A 6,719-nucleotide genomic window follows, 5' to 3' on the forward strand; every position below is an offset into this window, starting at 1 on the left:
TTTTTGTTTAACCTGTTTCTATAAATAAATGTAAACTTTTCTGAAACATGGTGAATCAGTAGATGTTGTGTAATGGTCATTAATATTAAAAACCAACACAAAGTGTCGGTTTTTGTGTTTATCCCAAATATAATAAATTGTTATTCAGACATGAATTTGTGTTTGAAAATCCCTTTTTTATCATGTATTGTGTTTTTAACCAAAGGCAAATTTCTACATGTTTGTGAACAATAAGGATTATTATTGTTATGATTATTAATGTTTATAATTTAAAAGTTGTAGAATTTCTCAGATAGAAAAATCACAAAACCCCCAAATATTTAACAGGCTTAAAAACAAGACCGTTTTTTTTTACCCCTCACCCCCATTTTTCCTGCATGATAATCATGTTGAATGTGAATATTTGGTCCACATCCATGTTAAAACTCAGTAGATGTCAGTAGAAACTGAGAGGAGAGGCTTCCTGTGGGAGTATAAACCCTCCTGATCTCCAGCAGCTCAGTTTTCCTGTAGAGTCAGATTGCTGCAACATGTTGCTCTCTGCGTTGCTGCTGCTGCTGGTCAGCGATGCTCAATCCACTCATTATCGTGGCACTATGATGACTTACTACCCAGCAGAAACTAACTCAGACGGATCCATCTCTGTAAGTACAAATTATTTACACATTCCTCTATTTTTAAGTGTTTTGAAACTTGATGTCACTTCTTAAAAACCAACAGGTGATTCTACGCTTTAGGTTTAACCACCAAACCTGCACTGATGGTACTTATTATTGTTCTGGAAACTGTGGTAATGAAAGTACGATTCTTGTAAATACCAAGATTGAAGAAGTGAGTGGTTCTTGGTGTCAGAGTGAAAAAATCACAACTCGGCTGCTTCCCAACAACTCTCCATTGCAGCTTAAGTGAGTCCACATTTAAATGTCTAAATCAATGTTTGGCTGTTTAAATCAGGGGTGTCCAAAGTTCGGCCCGGGGGCCATTTGTGGCCATTGGACTGATTTTGTCCGGCCCCCAGCTGCAATTTAAAAATTATACAAATTTGTCCAGATGGAGATGCAAAAGGAGATTTTTAATTTGTAATCGGTAAAAATTGTTACCAGCATGATTTTTGTACAAAGTACAACACAAAGTATCTGTCTCTTTATAACCAAGTTTAAGCAAAAGGTAAAACTAAATTTATACAGAGACTTTGACTGAAGATGTGACTTTACTGCACCCAAGTCAGCGTTTACTCTTTCTTAAACTTGGCTAAATATAGCAAATGTTCTGAAAGAAAGAGACCCAAATCCTGTTCTTATTACTGAGCCCCCCAAAAAAGAACGCTAAATGTCTTTCTTTCAGTACGGCAAACGTCCAAAATTAAATTAGTAGTAAATAGAAACTTATGCAAAAAACTCAAATAATCTTAACATTTTCAAAAAAAAAGTAAAATTTTTAGATTAATATCAGAATTTTGTTTTTACAAAATCCTTGGTAATTTCTGTATTTCAAATGAAAAATGTTATTTTGAAAACTTTTCTGGAAATTTTCTGAGATTAAGCACAAAGTTATTGTGTTTTAGGTGAAAATTTACATATTTTATTCCGGCTACAACGGCCCTAATAAACCGTCATAAAGTTTTGGATCTGCAACAAATATCAAACTACTTTAATTTCTTGATTTTAGGTGCCTACAATTTTGGCCCATTTGGCAAAAGTTTGGACCTCCTGGTTTAAATCATCAATATGAGGAGAGATTAGAAACTCAGAAGCTTTATTAGCTCCACTAAATACCAAATCTTTAAAGATAAGTCAATGATTCATTGACACAGAGCTGAAGCTGAATAAATGTTCTTGTTAAAACCTATAACGAATGTTGATTACAGGTTTTCCAGCAATGCATGGTTTACTAATTTAAATGGGATTGTAGACTGGAGAGCGGTGACCGACATTGAGCTGAGGCGGCGATCCGACACCAAAAAACCAAATTCATCACCGCAAACCACCGTGGTTCCCGCACTGAGGTAATTCTGCTGGTTTCTAAATCCATTCTTCTTCTAAATGGTAGCATATTATTGTAATTATCAATAATTGAAACTAATTTCAATAAATGAAAATAATACATTCAGTCATAATTCTTTTATTTATTTGTGTTAGTTTATCTGTCAGAGGAAGGTGTTGTGACAAAATGTTACAAAAAGCAAAAGCTAATAATTTCTTACAAAACACAAATTGTTTAAGTTTTAAAACATTTTTGTTTGTTTAGGAGAACTTAATGGATTTAACTTAAATAAACAGATTCAAATTCAATCCATTAAAATATGTCTAGAATAGAACCATAATAGTGAAATAAATGTGTTAAGGTTTTAGGGATTCGAACCCAGAACCTTCTTACATCAACGCAAAAGTGCTACAATTTAAACTTATCAGATTAAAGTTTATTTAAATGCTTTTTATTTGTTTACAGTGGGCTCGGTTTGATCGGGGAATTTAAAAATGAACGCTGGAGTCTGATCTTCAAATACTTCTTTGATATAATGGCAGCAAATAAAAGCAGATATGTTTACATTAATTAATGTCTTTATGATTTTGTTCCATTAGGGTACCATCAAACTGTGGAGTAAATATTCCCCTGTTGGCCTTTGACCCCGATGGAGACCAGGTTCAGTGCAGATATGCTAGCCTTTCTTTAACAGAATGTGCATCGCCCTGCACACCTCCACCTGTCCTCAGCCTCTCCTCTGTAAGTAACAAAAATTAATTTCATGTTAGAAAAAATACATTTTTCTAACAGTGGATTTCCTGTTTGGTTATTTTTCCTTGAGGGCAGACTTTCCAGTTACCAGTCATATCCTGAACATCTCCTCTGTCCCTCCTTCAGATTGATCTTAAAATTGCGCAAATTGGAATTACAGAAATAAATACGCTGAATGGAAACATTTTACAAGTAGCTACACCTCGCTGCAACAACCAGAAAAGGACAGGACGGACCACATGGCAGACCAACACCACCTTATTTGGAAATGGGACCATTGCACTTCAAGTGAAGGGGGCGCTATTTCCTATATTATCCGCGGTCTCTCGTTTTTAGTTTCTTTTTAAATCTGTGAAATACCTTCATCTTTAGGAAGGAGTTTCACTCTCAGCATGTATTTAAACGTCTCTATTTTAGTCACTTCAGTGCAACTCACAGTTTTGAAATTCTGTAGCTTTCTGTGTACTTCTAAATCTGCTCCTCTGTTGCGTCTTTTCGGGTCTGGTACTGCCTCTAGTGGCGTGGGGTGGTAACACAACTAACAAATACTAAATCAGAATACCACAAAGTCTTTATTATTTACGATTAATTCCGGCATTACTGGCACAGTAAAAGAGTCTCTGATAAAAAATCATGTTTTTTTTCATTTTCTTAAGGATGTAGAGCTAATTAAAAGACCCAAACAAGACCTGAAAGCGGTTCCGGTTTCACTCGGTGGCCAACCTGTTCAAACTGTGGCTAATTTTAAATACCGTGGCTCATTGCTGGACGGTCAGCTCAACTTTACAGTAATTGCATGTCTTTGTTTAAACCTTTAAGTCCTTAACGGAGCGCCGGCGATCAATCCAAATTTGCAGTACCGTAATTCCGCTACAGTGTGCGCTATCTGAAAAATTCCTACGGTTTCTGAAAGGGGAGACTTTGCGCTTTCCAGCCAATATCGAGTTTTTACGGTAATTTTACCACCACCGTAGCAGGGAATAAAAAATCAAGGGTCGCTCTTATAATATACGGTAAATTATGAAAATAGAAGATAACAATTTAGTCGCTAAATTGTTCACATCAGCGGCATACAATGTTTATATTAACAGCTAGCTTTGAATAATAAAAATAAGACTATAATGTCCAATCAGAAATCAATATGAGTTATTTGAATGCATAATCCAAGTTACTAATCTGACGTTTTGTTTTAGTTTAATGTTGTGGTTTTTCTGTGTTTTTGCAGACCTGCATCCTGTCATTCAGGGCGACGTCCAGCAGTGATGAAGGCTGGTACGTCGTCCAGATGGTGATGGAGGATTTTCCCCGACAGTCCGTCACCCTGACTCAGACTGACGGGTCACAGGAGGTGAAAACTACCAAAGATGCCATCAGCAGGATACCGATTCAGTTCCCTTTTCTAGGTAAAGGTGGTCAACTGATCACCTGGTTACCATAGTAACAACTATGAAGAGCAAAATTGACATTAAGTTGATTTATGTTAGGTGTTTAGGTGTTAATTATGTCCTAAAGCTAAAAAACAAAACAAAAGAAAAACCAACAGTAGGATTCTTAAAAATTAAAAATAATAAATAAAACTAATTAAGAAATAAAATGTTATCACCAGAGTGTTTTTTCTTAATAAGAGTATGTCCATAAAGTGAACAATGTCTGGACTCAGTACTCAGTTCAGACTGATTTGGCATGAATTGCTGCCTTTGTTATGGCCTCTAAAGTTGTCCTGCAGGCAATAACCACACCCTTTATTACTAATGTGTCAAACCTAAGGTCTGGGGGCCAAATCTGGCCCGCCGTAGCTTTTTATGTGGCCCTCTAGACTGCAAATTATATCAAATAAGTCACAAATTCACACAAAATCAACAGATGCCCACATTTTTTCTGACCTTTACTACAATTATTTTTCTCAAAATTGGCCAAAAATATTACTTGATGTCAAGTTATGGTCCAGGACCAACATGGCGATTAATAAAAAGTTACATTTAACATCAAATATTAGGGCAAATATTGTAAAAAGTTCTTACAAATATTTCTAAATTAGCTCCACAAAATCTGTGATTTTGATTGAAAAAAAAGAACAAAAGCAATTATGAAATCCTGCATGGACTGACCAGTGTAAAAAGATGTTATATTATCGTAATATAATATAGTATCTTGTAATATTATTTAAAGAAACGCTCATTGAATGCTGAAACAAACGTCTATTTATTGATATTTTAACAGTTTAATGGGTTTTATCAATACATTCTGGCACAACCGGCCCTTTAAAAACATTAAAAAGATTTTTGATAAGGCCCAAAATGAAACTGAGTTCGACATCCCGGCTATACAAATAAACTTGATTGATTGATTGATTGATTGATTGATTGCAGTTGGAGTCGGAGCTTCAAGATCCACCACACACAAGCTGCGTTTCCGTTACAAATGTCTGGAAAACTTTGTCTGTATTCCACTAATGTAAAAAACAACAGGATTTTTCCAATTGCGATGTTTCCGTTAAATAGGAAAAGCGATTAAAATCACACATAAATAAGTTTTTTCACTCGATAAGTCATAATAAAACACAGTGCACCATCCTCCTCCTACTTCCTGTCATTGATCACATGACTCGAGTGATTTGATTTGATTTCTTTTGCAATTTTGATAAAGCCAAAAAATTACTTCTTTTAAAAATAAAAAACGTGAGTTTTTTCGTAATTGCCGTGCTTCCATTAAGTGAATTTATTTTTCGTAATTCGAATTTGCTCAGTTTTAAGGTCAGATGTCCTTTATGATGGTGTGTTTAACAGGGACCAGAATGTTGGTAAAATGAATAAAGAAACTTGAAACCAAAACAACAAAAAAATCATGATTTCAGCTTCTAAACCATTTTATACACAGAACTGAGTTTATATTCTCAGTTCAGGATGTCTGACCTGGTTTCTCTCCCGATGTTTTCAGTGGATCCTGCAGTATCTTCCTGCACAGAAGGATATTATCGGCCCAGATTTGTGAGTCCAACTCCAGAACATGGAGCTCAGCTTTCCGTTGTTCCCAATCAGGCCGTGGCGATCAACATACAAGCAGAGGCCACTAATTCTGAGTAAGGAAATGCAAAACACATGAAAAATAGATTCAGCTGAAGGAAAACAAAAGGCGGTGCACATACAGGTTCCTTTATTTGAATCAGGATGTTGTTGGTTACATTTGAGTCAAGCTGGAATTGGACCGAATCTTTTGTCCTGGCGAAAAGATTTACAGATATCATGTGAAATAAATGTTGAAAAAATAGTTTCTGTTCTGATGGTTTCAGTTTTATTGAACAGTCTAATGCAGGGGTCCCCAAACTTTCTCCTGTGAGGGCCACATAACTTGTCCCTTCTCTGATGGGGGGCCGGGGTCAGTTTGTAACAGAAAAAGTGTGACGATTGTAAGAGTGCTAAACATAAAAATGTATTGTTTTTCAGAAAGCACAATCAAATAACCTTTTCTGGATTCTTCAGAGAACAAAAGTCAGGAAATAACACTATTTATGAAATAAATAATAACCAAATAACACTGGGTTCTCCACATAAAAAAAGGGTTAGGGTCAATTATATGCATGTATAAAATAGTTACTAACTAATAGTTAATAATAAATAAAGTTCATTACTAAGGAACATTTTATTGCAAAAGTCCAACTTATCAAATAAAAATGCACATATATGAAAATACTCTGGTATTGTTCAGGGGGCCGGACCAAATGTGGAGGCGGGCCGTATCTGGCCCGCGGGCCGTAGTTTGGGGACCACTGCTCTAATGGAATTGTTCCACTTTTTAGATTAAAATATATTTTAAAAAACCATTAAAATGTTCAAGAAACTGAAGCTATTTGTAGATTTGAAACACGTCTGTATATTTTATTATCGATAAAGGATCTCTGAGCTGCTGTTCAGCGGGCCGAACAACGTGGTCAAGATTTCATCAGGATCAGGAAGTTTCACTCTGACGTGGAAACCATCTGCAAG

This window comes from Xiphophorus couchianus, chromosome 14 (genome assembly GCF_001444195.1).
Source record: "Xiphophorus couchianus chromosome 14, X_couchianus-1.0, whole genome shotgun sequence".
Classification (NCBI taxonomy): domain Eukaryota; kingdom Metazoa; phylum Chordata; class Actinopteri; order Cyprinodontiformes; family Poeciliidae; genus Xiphophorus; species Xiphophorus couchianus.